This window comes from Acanthopagrus latus, chromosome 2 (assembly GCF_904848185.1).
Source record: "Acanthopagrus latus isolate v.2019 chromosome 2, fAcaLat1.1, whole genome shotgun sequence".
NCBI classification, from domain to species: Eukaryota; Metazoa; Chordata; class Actinopteri; order Spariformes; family Sparidae; genus Acanthopagrus; species Acanthopagrus latus.
Genome location: NC_051040.1, coordinates 2,392,953 through 2,413,355, shown reverse-complemented (window position 1 = coordinate 2,413,355; position 20,403 = coordinate 2,392,953). Strand labels below are relative to the sequence as shown.

At 41.0% G+C, this 20,403-nt stretch overlaps 1 protein-coding gene across 3 annotated transcripts in view; it reads left to right on the top strand.

Annotated features, from left to right (window-relative positions):
* Positions 1-6,209: 6,209 nt before the first annotated feature.
* The window catches only part of gdpd4a (glycerophosphodiester phosphodiesterase domain containing 4a), a 37,290-nt gene continuing 23,096 nt past the window's right edge, over positions 6,210-20,403 (top strand). For 2 of the 3 annotated variants that reach the window (XM_037087197.1, XM_037087205.1), the window contains exon 1: positions 6,211-6,961. The gene's annotated coding sequence lies outside the window, so the exon portion shown is untranslated. Of the gene's footprint in view, positions 6,962-20,403 lie in introns of all 3 variants that reach the window. The other variant, XM_037087213.1, reaches the window with a different exon arrangement.

The following is a 20,403-nucleotide window of genomic DNA, read 5'->3' as shown; positions in this document are numbered from 1 at the left end:
TTTTCTTCTCTCTGTGTGTGACAGAGAAAGTGTTTTTATTCATTGTCCATATTTTAGCCATGCAAATGTGTGTGAGTGTAAGTGTGAGTGTGTGTTGATTGATATCCCTCTGTGTTGCAGTGAACACCCCCCCCCCTTTTTTATCGCTTGCTATTACATAACATCCTCCACTGCAGTGGAAGAGCACTGCAGAGGACTCTCGACACACACACACACACGCACGCACACACACACACACACACACACACACACACACACACACACACACACACACACACACACACACACACACACATTAGTGGTTACTCTGTACAATTTCCTCTGGTGCTGATTTACATTTTAATAATCTATCTGAAGCTCTGATTAGTACAGAGAAATCATCTTGAGCTCAATTTCCATCATTAACACAATCAAACACAATCAAGTTCTGCAGGCGTCGGAGCGTAGCAGTAATTCAGTCAACGATTCTTTACATCTTTTCATGTTTTATGAAATTTCCTATTGCTTAAGCTAACAAAGCAACCTGAGACAGAGATTCACGACACAAAGAAGCCAACTTAAAGGAACAGTTCACCCAAAAAGGAAAATTCACATTGTATCTATCAGCTACTTACCCTGATGCTGATGGAAAATCTGGTGAAGATTTGTAGTCTAGAAAATATTTTTGGAGCTTTACAGACGATCAGCGCTGCAGCATTCTGTTTAACAACTGAGGTTTGGACTCGTCAGAAACAGAGCTCCATGTACTGTAGCTCATCCATTATAATCCCAGTCTCAATAAGACCCAAGACTCCAAATTGATTTGAAAGACTAAGAAAAGGTGTAAATTACATTGTTGTCAAATCAGTTTGGGATCTTGGAGCTTCTATAGATTTGGATACACCAGTTTTGTTTGTTTTTCCCCAGCTGCTTCAGATGTGTAGGTAAATGCTGCCACACTGTTTTGCTGTGAAGCTCAAGAAACGTTTAAAACATTAACTTTCCATCAACATGGGGGTGATGATGACTGAATTTTCAGCAAACAGCAAACTTATTGTAAGTTGCTGCTCAACTGGACGTTATAACAGTGTTGTAAAGCTGAGCACCGTTGGAGTGAATATAATTATACAAAGCAATGACAACAAGACCACCCAGGTTGTAAAATGCTCCTTGTTATTATTCACTCAACCATTCGTTCATCAACTGGAATCAATCCTGTGTTTTTCATCGCTAAATAAAAAGATGCATGTTGATTTTCTCTCTGTGTGAGGAGATTTGTTGCAGCAGAGTGCAGAGTGCTGCTAAGTGTTCATACAGTACACAGTACAGTCTCTCAATGCTCTCATGCAGCCAGCAGGGATCCTAATAGGCTGTTCATCACCCTGCACGACTGTGAGAGAGGGAGTGAGGAAAGAGGAGGAAAGAGCTTCAACAGGGAAGAAAAATGTGCAGAGAATATTAAACACGCAGATACAAAGAGATTTCATTTTCCATTTGAACCTGTGGATGAAAGAGACATGGAGGAGTGGGCGGTGCGCTGAGAGAAGTTTTCAGGCCGCCTCGTCCTTTTTCTTCTGTGTTCAGAATGAAGCCTTATTTCATCCGAAGGGGTCGAGAGCAAGAGGAATGTTACATGATGGAGCATGACATAACTTCCACTACAGGCTGACTCACTGTGATCGGGAGCATCAGCACAATGTCTGAAATGTTCAGAGATCAGAAGCTGGAGGATTCATTTCCGTTATTTACCACAGCGAGGCCTGAAATGAGCCCTTGGGTTGCAGGTGTAAGCAATGAAACATGTCCTTGAAGACAGCTGTAATTTTCTTGTTCTAATGAATTTCTGACAGCAGGTTTACAAAGTGTTCCTGAGCCCGTGTAGTGATATCTTTCATACAATCACGTGTTTCACAAAGTGGTGAACCTCGCCTCGTCCTTTCTTGTGAACGACTGAGCTTTTCAAGAATATCCCTTTCTCACCCAATCATGATACTATCACCTCTAAGTGTTAAAATGAGCTAAAATCAACAGACATTCTGATGTAGCTGGTCTTATCCTGCAGGTGTGTGAGGACTGAGCAGACGACAGTGGATAGTGGCATTCTCTGTGGATCTGCTGGTTCTGAATGCAAAATGATGAGGCTCAAGGCTGGCAGGGATGTTGCTTTCACTGTGTTGTAGAAGTCTACAGTGAGAGTGAGATGTCGCACATGTCAGAAATAACATCAGCTAGCTGATGGGTACATGTTTTTAGTACACAGCCAGTTATGTTATTTGATCCAGCAGCGTTATTTATATTCACTCTCAGCAGGAGTTTTTAGTTGCTTGTCCTCTGAAGGCAGAGAAGACTTCACAGCTGAGTCTTTGTCGAGGAGATCAAATCTATTTAACTCATCTGGCTGTGTGGCCGCACGCATGATGAGGGCACTCCAGCTTCTGGATCCAGGGATATTTTGAATTGGCCAGAATGTACCTTTTGTTTTTTACTCTCCAGCTGTGTGAAGTCTGAGTGAAGGGCAGTGGTTATTGCATCCTCTGTGGATCTGTTGGTTCTGAAAGCATACTGATGAGGATCCAGGCTGGCAGAGATGTTGTTTTTGATGTGCTGGAGAATCAGTTTCTCAGGGAGGTAGGAAGAGTAGACACGGCCAGCCTGTTAGGTACAGGAGGGATGGTTGCTGTCTTGAAAGAGACAGTTGTACATTGAAAGTGTCAGAGACAACAATAGCATGTTTTTAGTACATGGCCAGGGTTGTTATCAGTTCCAGCAGCTTTAACCATTTTCACTCTCAGAAGGACTTTTCTGTCCTGACTTGTTTGAAACGTGTTGCTGGCATCGAAACCAGAATAACAAATAATGAGGAGAACATTTCTTATAATGTCTCTATCCAGTTTTCACTTGAGTAGCCTATATGTCAACAAGGATTGGCTAATCTTCAAATTCTGTTAGATTCATGTTTTAAACAGCGTCACATGTTTTCAGCATGCAGCTGTAACGCATCCTGTGTGGCAGAAACACTTTCTCTCTGGCAGCAGTGTGTCTGGATGCAGTATGTATTCCTGTAACCAAAATAATTAGAACCAAAGTCTGATTAAAATGTAAGCTGACAGGTATTTCCTGCTGAGAGCAGCTGGGATGCATTTCATTGTAGTCAGCAACAAACACCTGAGAGCGAATACTGTCTGCTGTCACCAGTGTGATGTTAGAGACGTGCTCATGACGGATAATTATTATGCTCAACATCCAGAACCGTCCTGTTCAAAGTCCTCTCGGTCACTAATTGTTTGCTCAGGGGAACAAATATCTTTTACTGACCATCATCACTCCTGTGCTGTAATAAAACTGTTTCCTGTGTGTGTGTGTGTGTGTGTGTGTGTGTGTGTGTGTGTGTCCCCTTGAGCACAGGTTGCTGCTGTAATGGTTCTGTTACCGTGGCGACCCGTGCCATGTTGACCAGATTCAACGCATTATGAGTAAAGGTGCACCGAGTCGCCATGGCAACGATCTGCGTAGGAGTTGCATAAGCTGCGAGTGGGGACCCCAGCAACTGTGTGTGTGTGTGTGTGTGTGTTATCTGTGTGCACACCCTAGTGTGTGTACAGGCTGAGTCTATGTGTATCTATACTGTGTGTGTGTGTGTGTGTGTGTGTGTGTGTGTGTGTGTGTGTGTGTGTGTGTGTGTGTGTGTGTGTGTGTGTGTGCTGCAGATTGATGCTCTTGACCTGAAACCAAAGGAGGTTTTTATTATTCTTTATTCTGAATCACTTGACAGGACCGGACTGTCGGTGTCTCACTCTTTTAACCTCTTATGGATCCGGGGAAATTTAGCAGCGTGAGTGTTCATTTCCAGCAGTGCCCTGCTTCACATGAAAACAGTTACTCACATTCACAACTGGGAGCTGACCAGTTCAACCACAGTCTGCTGCTGGAGGGCTCGGAGCTGCTCACGCGGAGCAGCTTTGTGTCTCATTCAAGGAAACAGTGAACAGCTTGAGCTCCCACGTTCATTCCTGCCTTCAGACACGGCAGGCGACGAAACAGTGTCACAACAAGGTCCATTTAGAAGCTGTTCTGGAGCTTTCTGTGGTATTGTGTAATCTTCTTTAGCAGATAGAGTTTGCCCAGTTATTTTTTAGCTATTCTTGAGCCTGTAAAGAACTTCTCAGTGTGGGATGACATCAGGTTGGGACGTCATACGAACTGACCAATCACGCTGCCCATCGTGAGAACTTCTCCTCCATGTTGGCCTCAAAGTTTGTTGCTGACCTTGAAAACAGTAGCTGTGTTACGTCAAAGCTCCCCTGAAGCTTGTTTTCTAGAAACTATTCTAACATTTTATGTAAAAACTAAACTCATCTTCTTATTTAACATTATACTGTACAGTGAAGAGTAGGTTTGCGACAGAGCCTCCCGACCACTGTTGAAGAAAAAGCAATCAGTGCATTCACACGGCACACGTCTGCAAAATGTTCGGTGCCAGCTTTTCTCAGTTGGATGTTCGCCATCACAGTTTGGCTCAGGTGTGGTTATTTATAGGCAGCAAGACAATGTGGTTCAGGTTCTGGAACAATCACAAAACTGACCTGTATTATTAGAAGGAAAACACTTTATACACACACGGTGAGTTTCCCTTGTTCACTTCTTTGTTCTATATTTGAACTAAATATTTCCATTTAATTTGTTGCACATCTGAAAATAAAACAACTGTCTTTTAATCTTTGCTTGAACCAATGCCAGTTAAATAGACCCTTTCCAATATTTGATAGTTAAATATGTTTCTAATTATTTAATCTGACAGTTGTTTAAACGATGATCCAGCGTTCTGTTGTTTTCTACAGTGAAACAGTTGAGTTTAATGTTGCAGTATCAACAGCCAGGAGGAATAATGACCGACACTACCAGCGTATGACTGGAGTAATGTTTACAACAAACACAGGCTTCACTTATGTCCCCGTGTTTAGATATGCTGTTTCATACCAGTTAATGCAAAGTCGTCTGGATTTAAATTATTTAAATAGCTCATTATTCAGTCTTGTTTTAAAGTTGCTCCATCCACTCACAAGTGGAGAATCTTTCCTCCAGTAAAATACTTATCATCTCTCCACAGCTGGGTTAATGCCTGTCCTCAGAGTGTTTGTTTGGATGTTCGTGCCCTCTCGAACAAAGCTTAGCGTTACAGATAAGTTGAGTTTGTAAAGAGAGATTAAATTTTGGATCAGGCCTGGATGTGGTGATGTAATAACAGCTGTAGCCTGACATTTAAGTGTGTTTTGAACTCTGTTGTCAGCAGATTTACCACTGTTCTGCCGACTGTAATGGATTTACTACCACTCTCCACTGATGTAAACACGCACTGATTCACCAACAGACCCTCTTAATGGTGTTTGCTCAATCATTACGCACAACTTTGCTGTTCTGCCTGTGATTAAATCCTGTTTTTATGCTGTGTGGTGCATAGGAAGGGGTCACCGTTACATAACAGGATTGTTGAATAGAGAAAATACACAGACGTACTGTAGTTTCTCTTCAAAAACAAACAGATTTGGATTTTAGGTATACAACAGAACAGTTGTATATGTCAGTTTATGGGATGAAACTATTGGGGTTCCTTCTTCTCAAGAGAATTTATAAAGAGGCAATAACAGGACATCCTGAACTTACTGAGAAACCAGCATGTGACGAGGAGTGTTGTTGATTGTGTTTGATTGATTGTAAAAAAATAATGAAGGTCAACGATAAAGGGATGACCATCTGAATCTACAGTGTTTCAGGAACAGTGAGCACTCTTTGCATATTTGGGGATTTCTTTGTAGCCATACCGTCAGAAGCTTATCCAACACAAACAATCTGCATATATTGTTATATTTTCTGTTAAAAGTACCGCAACAAACTTTTATCTGATTATGAAAGAGTCTTAATTTAATTTCCAGCACCAGTGAGAAGCTTGGCTATTTCTACGGTAGAGAGATATTATAGTCGTTCTTAATGTCTGTCACTGGGTCAGACTTCAACATATCCTGGTTGGATGAGACATGAAATTAAAACTGTAGCCACATCAAGATATAAAGTGTGTGTGTACCACTTTTGTCCACAGGGGGCGCCAGAATCAACAACAATGAAAGTCATTGCAGCCACTTTAAGCACAAAACTATTTACAGGTTTGAATTGTGTTGAATAAAGATGCATTATTACTTATTATGGTTTTTAAAATTAATACAAATTCTACCACACAGTGGGTGCAGTGCCTGAATATTTATTATAAATATGATAAAAAAAAGTTAAAATAATCTTTGCTCATAACTGTTTATAGTTTCATAACTTGATTTGGTTCTGACAGAACATGGAGGATGAGTACAGGTGTGTGAAAAATATGTTTCTTTGAGACTCTACCGCAGATATGGTGAATTGTTATGACTAAATAATAATAATAATACAAAAATATAACAACAACAAAAACAACAACAATAATGATTATAAATAAAGCAGAGTAAAAAAAATGGATAAACATATTATATCTTGGTCCCCCTCTGAATATCAGATAGGCTCCATCTTCTAGCAATCCTATAAATAAATTGAAATAAATTTAAAATAAATAACTAAATGAAAGTTTGGATGTCTCTTCCGCATGTTTCATATTGTTAATAATAATAATAATAATAATAATAATGTTATTTTTCTCTGTTGGGTCATTTGAATGTAACTGCGTTGTGCTGACGTAAGCAACAGGTTGGTCGGAGAGCCCCTCGCGGCTGCCTCGTGCCTGCAGTTCTCCCCCCTCCTCACCCAGTCAGAGCGCGTGCTGGTACTGTACATCCCCGTGTCCTCTCTCACACACACACACACGCACACACACACGGAGCTCGAGAGGCTGCACCGCCGCACGAGACTGCTGCAGCAGCGGAGGGCTCGTGCTTCACAGCGTTCACCGAGCTGAGGACGAGGCAGAGTTGACGGACCGGCGAGCAGCGAACACGTCTGTCAGGTGAGAACACGTTCATTTGTCTCCTACAGAATGATTCTGCATCACCTGAGCGACCTTTTACACGTGAAGTGGAGCCTGAATATGAGTTTGTGTTGCGTGGAGAACTAAAATGTTGTTAAATGAGAAATCCAGTCAGCCATCCGGTATTTGTTGGCGTCTCGATATGTTCGAGGACGACACGCATTTATCTTCTTCTCTCTCGTCCGCCAGGATTTAGTTTTCATTTAAAGACATTTCTTGTACATTTGGTCGCTTAATTGAAATATTGTCAACACTCTCAGTATCTCGTTAGAGCTCAATACGACTTAATATTGACCTGTTTTTACTCAAACTACTGAGAAGCAAGTTGATGTGAGGCTGCACATGACAGTACAACGTGAAACAACTGAGGGAAGATCGATTTACAGGTCGAGTTTAAGCCTCTATTTTATATAGTTATATTCTCTTATATTTGCCTTCATTCAGAGTAAGATTATAGTTATTGTCAATATTAAAGGAGAGTTTTGTTTTCATGACTTAATTAACAAACTGACCTTAAAGTAGGACACATTTTCATATTGCTTTGCTTTGTTTTATATGTGTGGCGGACCCTGCCACCTTTGTAGACAGAATTCTGGGGACCAGCTTGTTTATTCACAGAAAAAAAACATAAATATTTCAGTATTACCTCATTAATATTGTAAATATTAAATATTTCTGTGTTTGAATTTCCCCTTTAATGCACATTTTATTTAATCAGGGCTGGTCACCAAACACGTCTTTCCTTTTTCAGTTTCAGTCTGTTTTGCTTGTTGAGAGCTCTTTGAGTCTCTCTCCTACGACAGAAGCTGCAGCAGCGTCTAACGTCGTGTCGTAGTGTGAATGATACTGTCAGTGTTCAGCTCGTACAGCGTTTCCTGTGCAGATGCTTGATGTGGGGAGACGTGGTGATTGATTGCGTTCCTGCGGTTGTTTGCTTTAACCACCGACTGAACGTTGAACCGTCGTTCTGTCCGGCTGCCTCACTGTTGTCCCTACAGTCAGTGCAAATCAAAACACTACACACTGACAGGATCACTTTCAAGGTTCAAGTCATGTGGCAGAGCATCAGATTCACATTTATGCATTTATAACCCTGCCAAGGTCAGCTCATAGACCTACAGCTCTGTGAAGAACAATTGGATGTTAATGGGGTGAGACAAGATGCGCTCCTGTTGTTATCATCCCCATGTGGAGCGGAAGTCAGAATCTGAAATCCACCTTGACATCCGGACCGATTCCCACAGTTATACTGCAGATACGACAGTTTGTTTACCTACGACGTCATCAGACATCATCACTGTCTCAGCTTGGCTTGCCTGCTTGAACTGACACAGCTACAGAAAAAGCGTAGAAGTGGAAATTAATTTTAAAGAAGTGCTCAGAAAGGTAGCATATATTATTATGTTTTGATGTGGCAGATGTTTTGTCTTTTCCCGCTTTTAAAGGCTTCATTAAGCCTGAAGCACGACGGCGCTGACATGCTAATCAGAATCAGTGTGACACTATCTGCTGTATGATCTCAGTCCTGCTGTCTGCCTAAGCTGCCAATCACAAATGAACTGACAGATGAAACAAACGAGTCACAACTAACGGAAGTGAATAGGCACAGAGACGACACTTAAACCACAGATTCAGATGTCCAAAGTATTTCTGAAATGATTCATCTTGGATTTGCAACCCAGTTCTGCTGGTGATCCTCTTAAATCCCCCAATTCTTGCTGTTTTAAAGGTTCTTTATTGATTGATTGTTGTTGTCACATAGTTCAGGTGTTTGAAATGAGGAGCATCGTCACTGGCATTGTGTGTTAGAGGCTGCCTAAAAAAATCTGCTGCAGTTGGATTATATAGAAACACACACACACACAGACACACACACACAGAGTGGTACCGATCTGACCCATAGAACTGGAGCAGACAGCATGTAAACACTCGGAGCAGAGAGCGTTGTGATGCAACAGCTCCCGTCAAAGCTCTTCACATTAGATCTCTTCTCAACTGGTCAGAGAGAAACTGGTGTTCACCTTCTGCTGAGCCGCTCTGTGATTCTGCATGACGTCAGTGCTGCTCCGTCATTTAAGGGTACAGCACAGTCCAGATGTGGACAGAGGTGTCAGCATGGCAATCAGAAAGAGGAGCAGAAACACAGAACAAACAAGTTAAACCATCAATTATGTATGTGATAACACAGTATCTGTCATTTGTACGATCATCTGACATTCTTCTAGAAGTCTGTCGTCTTTTTGTTTTTCCCTGTAAAAGTCTTGGGGTTATAAAAGCTGCACCTGTTTGAATAGGTGACTCCTCAGCTGATCATACGAATCAGCAGAGTTTAGCCGGATCCTTGTGAGATGGAGTTTTCATTTTGTTGGATTTGTTGTTTAGCAGAAGTTGCACAGCTTTGGTTTTATTGTTGCGTTGTTTTGTCTTCTGACTCTTCAGCTTGAGTTGATTGTTTGTCCTAAAAGCGCGAGACGACGATTAGCCATTTAAGTGATTAGTTGGTCACAATAAGCTTGTCAACTATTTTGATTAGTTGTTAATCGTTTTAGACTTTTTTCAAGCAGACGTATCAAAACATCTTTGTCTTTTATGATGGTGAATAAGGAACCATGGTCGGGATAAGATGGCAGGATACTTATAGCCAGGTGAATCTAACTGACCTCCTTCTAAACCAACCCGACATTTTAGCTACCATCATGTCTACATGTGTGTTTCATTTAATGTGTGACTTGTTTCTCCCAGAGGACAAACTGGTAAGAAATCAAAGTAAACAAATCTTAATACGGCACCAATTATATGCAGATTTTGAGTCATACAGTTGGAATTAGTTCTCAGAATCTGAATTCCAGTGAGCTTGTGCATGTTTTTATAAGGTGCTTACTAAGCCTTATTTAAATTTTTCTGCACAAGTTAATTAAATTGGCTTTATTACCGCGAATGAATATTCCCACAGGCTGACAGAGATCCCAGTCTGGCTGTAAAAAAGCAATTAAATTGTCCTCTGATGTGGGTTATTTCCTTTGCACCGAGGCTGTGATGATGACAACATGTAACGAGCAGTTTAATGAATAAATCAATATGTTGGTGAGCTTGACATTAATCTGCCACGACTCATTAGCATCAGTGCTGATACATGCTTCTTCATAACGTGTGCGGTCTCTGCTGATGCCTGAAGAAGACAAGTGATTTGTTGCTGAGGAATCACTGTGAAAAGTGTTCAGGTTTTTTGAGTGAGTTTTGTTTTTAGTTGGATTTCAAAGGCTCAGTGCCGTATCTCATTAGCACATGACAGGCTGTCATTAATGCTCTTTGGGTGGATGTTGAGAAGTGGATGCCAGGCGGTAACAGTGGCCAATCTGTAGTATCTCTGAATGTGGCTGGATCCAACGAGAAAACTCGAGTGTAGATGTCTGTGTAGAAGTAACCTTACTCTGATAACACAGTCATGCATTTATTCCCAGAAGAGTTCAGGTTGTTGTCGGTTACTTTAATGTCTAACAGTATGATTCCTGGTGCTAATTTGCAACTTACTTCACAAACAGAACATGATAACAGGAGATTCTATGTGTCAGCGTCATGGCAACTTACCAGAAACTAAACTATGTGGTTGTTATTAAGGACTTTGCACGCGATAAGTGAGGTCTGTACTAGTTGTCAAAATTTGAATTAACCAGCAACTTCTTTGATAATTGATTAACTATTTTGACTAAGATTGTCAGATTGCAGATCCTTAAATGTAAATATTTGTTTCAATAAACATTTGAGGACATCATGTTGGGCTTCGGGAAACAATGAGCAACATTTTTCTAAATTTTAGCTAAAGGTCGATTGGTATGTTTTTTTTCAGGGTCAACACTGATTATTAGTAATCCAGCACACTGATAACAGATAATTGGAGCCGATCTACTCATACAAGAATAATCAAAATCGTTGCCTTAAAGTCGAGTACTGGAATTTGCTTGAGTGTCACCATTATCTGCGACATTTGTTGCAGCATAAATACACATATTCATCTTATTCAGCTCTAGTAACAGATGCTGCACGTGAATATAACAACCTCTCCTAACCTTCTCCATCATCACTTTTAGACATCAATACAGCCGATCTCACAGCACAGCTATAAACTGCTGTTCAACGTTAACGTTATGAGCCACTATCAAATATCATACTTGTTCAGTTGTCTGACAACAGAAAACACACAGAGATGCAGATTTGCATGGGATAAAGATCAGATACGACATCAAATAATCACCAAATAATATAAATGACTAGACGTCTGTACATACTAGTCCCAGGTGAATAGGACTGTCTGAGATTTGTTATTTGAATTAAAGCTTTCTAGCTCATACTGAGTTTACATATTGTGTTAAGAGTTGTGAAGAGTCACATGTTGTATAGAAGAGATGAACACATGCCGGGCAGATGTTGTGTTGATGTGCTGTTGTTGTTGTTGTTATTGTTTGCTATGGTGTGATGTGTTTGGACAGCAAACAGCTGATTGGTCTGGACACAGAGGGCTGCTTTGTCTCATGTGTACTGTCTCCCTGCTCTCTGTCTCTCTCTCTCTGTATCTTTTGCCTCTCCATCGTCAGCACATTCATTTTGTCTTCTTCTGTGATGTTGTGTGATTTGCTGCGTCACGTTTTACACTGAAACACAGATGAACTTTCAACACACACCAGACTCTCTGACACACTTCGCACTGTACAGGCAGCCTCCAGCATTGTCTATTCAGTATTCAGCTCTGTGATTGCTTTTTTTTTCATTGCCCTCTCCCTGTCTAAGAACGAATCATATTCAGCCCCAGGATCTGCTGCCGGGCTGCATGATGGGACCACAGTCACTCATTGTTTTATTTACATCTACAGTCGCTCGTGTCATTTCAAATGCAGAGCAAAAAACCTGATGAGCTCTCATACATCTAATACCCATACCCAAGGGAATCATTAAAGTTTAATTTAATCTTGTGCATAATCACATCCTGAAACCACAGTCGTGCAGCTCCACAGGAGCAGCAGGGATTAAGTGCCTGCTTTAAAGGGCACTCCACAAGCTATCTGGGGATTCAGAGCAGTGTCCCGACTGTAACAAGCTGCTCCTGTCACTGCCACAAGAAAACCTGACTACAGACCAAGTTGTAAAAGTGCCACTTGGCAGCAAACTGACAGAAAACATGTTTTTTTTTCTCTCTTTTTTCTCTAAGTTAATCCTGTTTTCTCGATTAACTCTGTGTTGTTTGAACAGTGTTGTTATTCCTCTTCTTCTCTCCCTGACACGACTGCAGTGGGAGTGAGCCTGAGATAAACACATTAGATATGGGCTATTGTCATAGCATTACTCACATGCAAACAAACAGCCACATGAACACACATTACCACTGTCACTCACAGTAATTTATTCCACGTGGGCCAATTAAATTAAATAGACATCTCTCTTTCCATCAGACACACGTGCACGTTTCTGCTCTCATGTATTTCAGCTCTGTCAGTTCAGTTTTGCATCTATTGTCAGTTGAAAACGCCTCAAGTAATATTTTTAAACCTGATAAAGTTTTTTATGAAATTCATTTATATCCATTACAATTATTGTGGCTGGAGAGGATTGGTTTGTTGTTTTGTGTCTGTCCTGGTTGACACTGGTAGTTCGAAACGGAGTCTCTGTTTTCACAGCTTTGCACCTCACCAGCTGGTGTGTACAGTCTGGTAATTTAATATTGTTTGAGTTGTTTGTTCAGATATAAATGTGTGTGAGGGTGTCCCACACTTGTTTTATGAGCTTGCATGATGTGGGTCTTCATTGTGTGGCCACTATCAGGATCCTTCTGGAAATAATGGAGTCCTTTCTTATTTGACGAGCATCCAAAATGGACTCCCACAAATATGCACACTCAGATTCCACTTTTTGAGGTCGGATGTATTTAGATGTAGTTTTAAATTCTAATATGTTTATCTGTGAGATTACAGTTAATGCATCATTTTGTAGATATTTTTATTTTTTACAAATCCCAGGTCTGTAAGGATGTCGCCCCTTTTCTTTCTTCACATTTTTGCAAATCTGCACCAGAAACTGTCCTCCTGGGTTACCTGATTATTGTTCCTGTTTGCATTGTTACCATGGATGCACAACTACAATCTATAGATGACTTAAGTACTGGAGAAAACACTCATCATGATGCTTGAGGGATTTGTGACAAGGAGCACCTTTTTTTCTACTTTCTGGTTTCAGAAGAAGACTGTGTCAGACTGTCTTGGTTGTCTGGTTCTGCATCAGCCTCTTGTCTCCCTGGATGCTGTAGCGATCCGTGTGAATAGGTGCAGTGTTTGTACTCAGTCCTGTTGGGTCATAATTGCATTCTTGGCGGGGACAAAAGGCAGGCAGTGATCCTGTCAGATGTACTGGAGCCGAGCAGAGAGTGAAATATGATGGGTTACTAACCTGCTCTCATCCAGCTGCCTCAGTCTCCCACATCACCCGGGGATGAAGATGTAAGACAGCTCCTCTACCGCTTCTCTGAGGTTTATACTTTAGCCATTTAGCAGGGCCATAGCAGGCTTTCTTTTTGATGAAACCTGACTTATTATTGGTTTGTGGTTGTCCATGTGGTGAATCCAGTCTAGAGTTGGTGCATTGCGGTCTTTGAACAGCTAAGTGGGCTGTTTGACGTCAGAAAGCTGCTTCTAGTGTTAAAACATAAACTGGCTCTTACAGTAGGATCAAGATTCAACATCCTCAAAAAAGCCTGTGATGGACACTTTTTTTTTTAAAGTTAGCTACCGTTCAGACTTTATTGTGACTTCTGCTGTAGTCAAACAGTTTGTTGAGCCACTGTGTGACCTCAGTGCTCCTAATTACCTGGAGGAACCTTTTAAATCTATTCCCTGGCACCACTTGTGGTTGTAGTGTGCTTTCCTGCCGGAAGGCTACAAGGATTAGACAGATTCGCCTATTCATGAAGTGCTGATGTGATGGCTTCAGCAACCATATCACCTGGCTAAAGTTAGACTGCCCCCAGAGAAGCACGTCATTCTCCAAACTGAGTCCAGGTATCATCTATTACAGGTCGTCCTAATAAGTCATTAAATCTCTGGAGTCAGCCGGATAGACAGATATCGGTTGACACACTGATTGTTGGAGCCCTCATTGATGAATTCCTTTTTTTGTATTTGACCTAAATACTGTCAGGTCCTTGGTCTCAGCAGAGGAGAAAGGCAGACTTTGTTCACTGAACACTTTCACAACAATCAGTCCTTTCGGAAAACTGGAACAAGGCTTCTGGAAACTGGAGCAGTCATGAAGAACACCCCTTTTCTTCTTTTCCTGGGTCAGTAGCAGGACATTTAGACCTACGTTGCACCCTGTCACTCTTTTTAATATGTAAGTGTCAATCAGTGATTATTCTGCACTCTGTTCATTGTTGTGAACGATGACGTACTTTGAGTTCTGCTGGCCTTGATTTTGTTTTGTCTTGTATTCGTAATCTGTTTTCTGTAACAGGGATTAAAGGGACCGACTGATGTTTATTCCATGGTTTTGATCTGTAATCACAGAGACTCATAACTGATGTTTAGTAACAAGCTGTATTGGAAGCGTCAGAATTAATATTGACCAGTGATGGAATGTATCTAGAAAGCACTGAATTTTAAGTACAGTGCTTCATTTTCTGCTACTTTATGCTCCCACTCCTCTGCATTTATTTGATAGCTTTAGTTACTAGTTTCTTTGCAGATTCAGATCATTCAGTGTTGATAGGTTATTACTCCTGGTGTGTCCTCAGTAAGATAGCCGTGGGCGGGACATATAGTGAGACCACAGACAGAGATAGAACTGTGCATCAGAGCCGAGGTTTTGCATTTTTAAATTATTTTATCTGACACAAAAAACACTGAAACCTAAAATCCATCTGCCCCTGTTCTTAGTTTTAGTATAAAAGATTAGTTGTATTTTTGGGTGTCGTGATTCTACAAATCCACAATTCGATTTGTCGTTTGATTTTAAGGTCACAGTTCGATTTGAAAGATGTTTTGCTTTTGTGACTTAAATGCCTTGGTGACTTGCATTTACATTTTACATTGAACTCACCATGACGCCCCCGTCAGTGCACATACCCTTTACGGTACAAAGGAATGTAGATTTCAGAGTTTATGAACTCCCTCCGAGTGTGTTAAACTCCAACAGCAACGGAGAGAAGCAGAGTTAAATCTACAAAGATAAACGGTACCAAAACATGACAGAGATGGCCAGCATAGATTTTTTTGATTTCTGTTGTGGAAATTGAAGCCTCATTTTGATCGATGTTTGATCTAAAACTGAAATCGTGACACCCCCAGTTTTATTGTTTGATGATGTTACCGAACACCTCACTGTGCTTGTGGGAGAAGACATTCTCCTCCTTTAATCCATCCGTGTTTCAGGTCAAATGAAGCGATCACAGGCACTGGAGCTGCTGTCAAGGGCATCATGATGATAACCTTACCACCATGTTTCTTTACTGTTTGTGGCACGTTGCAGGGTTTCGATCGTCTCCTTCTGTCTGTGTTCATGTCAGTGAATCCCCACACTGCGATCAGATCAGTGCTGCCTGTCTGACTCTGTGTCAAACACCGACTTACCTGCGTCACGTTGCTCCTGTGGTGCTGCAGTGGTTTAGTGGTTACAGCTGTTGGCTCACAGTTTCAAGGTCCTGATGTTCTGCATTATGTTTCACGTGCACTGTGTGTTTGCGTAGTTGTTAATGTGGGTGTATATGTAAGTGTCAGTCTGTCTTTCATGCAGAGTTTACCACAGTTTATTACAGCAGAGGCAGAACGCCTCTTCTGAGATACAGTTCACCAAACTAGTTTTAGAGCAGAGTTGCTGTTTCCCTCAGCAAAAGTTACACACTTAGGCATACTTACAAAGTGCCATTTAGTTACTAAGCTGTCCGTCAGATGAGATGCATCAGGAAATGTCAAATGATCGATCATTTCTTAGATTTCCTTCACTGTCAGTCAGACCAGCGTGTTGCAGCAGCGGGAAAATTGTGGTTTTTCTTCTTTGCTATGTTATTAGCATCACATTCATAATGAGTGTATACTTTCAAAGAGAAATAATGGAATCAGGGTTGAAGTTTGTTTTGTGTGTTTCTTCGGCAGAGGTCACTGCAGAGTGATGTCAGGGGTCGTTCTGTTTTTTTCTCCACATCACTAGTTGTCGAGTCAAATTGAGGCTTTTCTTTTTTTATATACAGTTCAAAAACTTACATTTGCCTCAAAGTGTTTCATGATCTGTACATCATATGCAGGTCTGGGTCAAGGGACAGAAAGACCCTCCTGGCCTTTGACAGAGGTATGCACACTACTGAATGCCATTCTAGCGTATTTTCTTTTCTCGTTCATGAAACCGTTATTTAATCGTTTCTTCACTGAAAGAAAATAGAATATCTAAACCTTCAATCTTGGTTAGGTAATCACTTATAGCGTAGGCTACTGCATATCCTGTCTGAATTGATTTTAGGCCTTTTTTTTAAAGATTTGAATCATATGTTATGTCACTCAGAGCCTACAGTACACCCACAGCAGTAGTGAAATACAGCTGCAGGACACAAACCTGCTGCAATAGTTGTTACCATATTCTATCACACTTAGAACAATAACTGCTGCAAGACAGCGACCAATACAAACCAAAAAAAACGCGACAAAAAAGTGTCCCATATATTCACTCTCACATGAAAATAGAAGAGAATCGGGGTGCTGACCTTACCTGACTTTGGCTCTCTTTGTAAAGTGCTGGCTAAATAAAGTGCTGTCCAGTCATGTAGTTTGATGTCAAGCTGCTAAGGAACTGGCCAGAGAGGAAGAGGAACATGGACAGATGGACGGGAGGGAGACAGCGGATGGAAGGAAAACTGAGAGTCTGACAATTAGTTGAGAGAGTGAAAAGACATAAGAGGGGATAAATAAGAGAGGATCTGTAGCAGAACACATTTTAATCTGCCCACCTTCTTATTTCAGGCACTTTCTCCTCTATTTCTCCTCTCCTGCCTTCCCTCCTTCCTCTCTGTGCTATCTCTCTCTGAGTCCTCACTTCATGGACAGCAGGGGTTCAGAAATTTCCTCCGATTAGATTGAAGACATTTTTTATTCTTTTCAACTCAGGAGCTCAGCGAGTCCTTCAAGTGCGTCACTGCTGTCTTGATGCCTCAACCTGCATAGTTTATAAAGCACTGAACGTAAAACGTAGGAAAAACAGAAACATGGCAGCTGATGGGTTGAGAGATACTTGAGTACTACAGATAATTATGTGTTTCTCGATTAACTTGTTAGTTGCTTGTGTCAGTAAATGGGGAAATATGTTGATTAGTGTGTCTGAAAGCACAAGATGACATCCTCAAGTGTCCTGTTTTGTCTACAACCCAAAGATATTAGTTATTAGAATAGATATCACAGAGGAGGAAAGAAACCGTAAGATGTTCACATTTAAGAAGCTGAAACAAGAGATGTGGTGAGGTTGAGCTTCAGTGAGGAAGTGAGCATTAGATATACCAGGTTCAGACTGAACTGACCTCAGATGACGGGTCCATACACCTGCCCAGTGATGAAACAGCTGTCAGGATTCAAAGTCAGGTCTGAGGTCAGATCATGATGTGCTCTACTTATCAAATGATCAGAAGGAGCAGGTAGACCATAAAGACTTTGATGGAAGCTTGTAAGTGAATTCATGTTTATCCATGTGAACAATGCACTGTGTTTAAAAATACAAGTAAATAAAATAAAGACTGTTATTCCAAAATGCTCAGAAATTGAGAGAGCACGAAAGTTCAGTAATAAATATCCAAGGCACTTAAGAAAGCACTTTCTTAAAAATGAAATGCCAAGCGCTGGTTTCAGCTCCTTCAGTGTTTAGAGGAGATGATTTTCCTTGTCATTCATCATAATCAATAGATCATCTTGAGGTTTTAGTTTGCTGGTTGAATAAAACAATTTGAATGTGTCTGTAAAGTTTTCCTCTTAAGAGAATTCAGTTGTCTCGCGTGTCACTTGAATGTCAGAATGCAGGTGCAGAGTGTCTCTTGTACCATTATGCTGCCGTATGCTCATTTTAAAATGCAGTATTCATTATGAGAGTGTCTGGGACATGCGATAGTGTGAAGAGGACTCTCTGTATCTCACCCTGCAGATGTGACTGGTTTTGTGTCTAGTGCCTAACAGCTTTTTGATGGTAATGTCTCTCTCATGTTTTCACTCTGCCATTTTCTTCTTCAGTCTCCCTCTTTTATTACTCCATCTGGTTCTTTCTTGTTCACTCCACCTCCCCTCATCTTTTACTGCAGTAATAACAACAGATCTGATGTCACAGTTGCCATGGCAGCTGTCTGATGACTTGGTTGGGTGGATCGGTCCGGTGGTCCGGTGGTCCGGTGGTCCGGTGGTCCGGTGGTCTGGTGGTCTGGTGGTCTGGTGGTCTGGTGGTCTGGTGGTCCGGTGGTCTGGTGGTCTGGTGGTCTGGTGGTCTGGTGGCTGACTTCAGACACAAAACAAATCAGAACTAAATGGAACAACAGTGTATTGTACTGACTATATTAGAATAGAATATGGTTAATTTGAATTACATTCCATCGGAGAGTTTAATTAAAATGAAATAATGGATGATTATATACCATAATAGACACAAATGTAATTGATGAGAGCAGAAAGTACTATATGGTGGATTTGGATCAAACCATATTCAAACTAACCTACAGTAAAGAGCAGTATTGTAGTGGTGCTGTCAGTTTCAGTGATAATGGTACAGACTTAATGATTGCAAACATAATTAGTCATTAGATAAATCATCCTGTTCTTAAATTTAAACTCCTCTTTATAAAATACTCTCATGAGTCTTCACTGGTGAATAAAAGATGGTGAACAATCCCAGCAGGCTGATAATATGACTGATACTGTCATACATGTTGATGATTTTTTGTACGAACATTATCCTAGATGTTTCCAACATTGATCAAACCCGTAAAAATGTGTAATTGTAGTCAGGGTACAGGTGCATTTCATTTCGTCCACTATTCGCTATAACTTTCAGTAAAAGATGATGCGTCAGAGAGCGAGAAAGGAAGAAGCTGAATCTAACTAATCACAAACAAGAATGAAGTGGAATCTTTACTGCCTGAGTCATGCAGCGGTGTTCGTGTAACACTGAAGACTGCCATGATCCCATGCTGCTCACTGGGGTTGTCACGATTCTACATCCAAATTGGATGGAAATGAGCTTTCAGTTTCAATCACTGAAATGAAAAGCAGGCTTGATGATTCCACCAGTACATTTTTCTCCTTCTCCGTCACTTTGAGCTGGTCGTAGGAAGAGAAAAACAACACGTCAGAGATGACTTATTGATAACCTGCAGCTGCACTTCCAGACACTGATCATGTGTGCGTGAAGACGATCCACTGACTGTTACCAGAGTGTCAGACATGTTGGATTTAGTTTAGTTTTCAGAGTTCCTTTATTGATTTGTTTTGTTAAGAGGGTTCACTCCGGACACTCGAGAAAACCAAACTTTCTATATTTTGTTGTTTATTGTTGAACCCCTGTATTTTCTTTATATTTGGTGAATATTACTTGAACCGGTCTGACTCCAGCCTGCAAAAAGCCACCAGGATCAAGTCAAAGTGTTCCTGTAAAAATACCCCTATCTTCTAAAAGAGGAATTGTAAAATGTAAATGTCAGGACATAAAATCAATGATCTGTTGATTTTACAACTCCAGATGTGTGAGTCTAACGATGGCATAACTATTTAAATCAAACATCGAATCATCCCACTGCTAACAACTTTGTTTTGTTTTGATTAAGCCTTCACTTATTACTTCAATAATTTGAGCTAGAGAGAGAGAAAATAAATCAGCTGTATTGGTGTACAGTTTGTTTGTTTTTTGTAAGGTGATCCAAACAGTGAATTTCAGACTTACAGTCGGGTGGTTGCTGATTTGAAAAGACAAACGACATGAAGCAACAGACATCAGTATCTATTATTCAGTCCTGCTGTGCTGGAGCAACACAGTCCGTGTGTTTGGGATCAACACAACAGTGTATTTACCATCTGTCACAGCAGGTTCACCCATACAACTGTATCCTGTTAGTCACACACATGCACACACACCCACTAATCTTCTTCTCGGTATGGAAACAACACATCCTGTATCTTTTCACCAAACCAGTTCTCACTCTGGACGAGACAGTTTTTATAATGGAGAGTGTGTGTTAAGCCGTTAAGCTGACCTCTTTGTTCTCAACTCCAGCACACTGTTAAAAGCTGCTGCTGGACCTACATTAAGCCGATTTAGGCCACCTATCTGGGTCTGGACCACATCAGGATGTAGCACAACTACAGGAACAAGGAAGCTCAGTGGTTTGCTGCGTCTGCTCTGTGGAGATCTAATCTTTGATTTTTCAA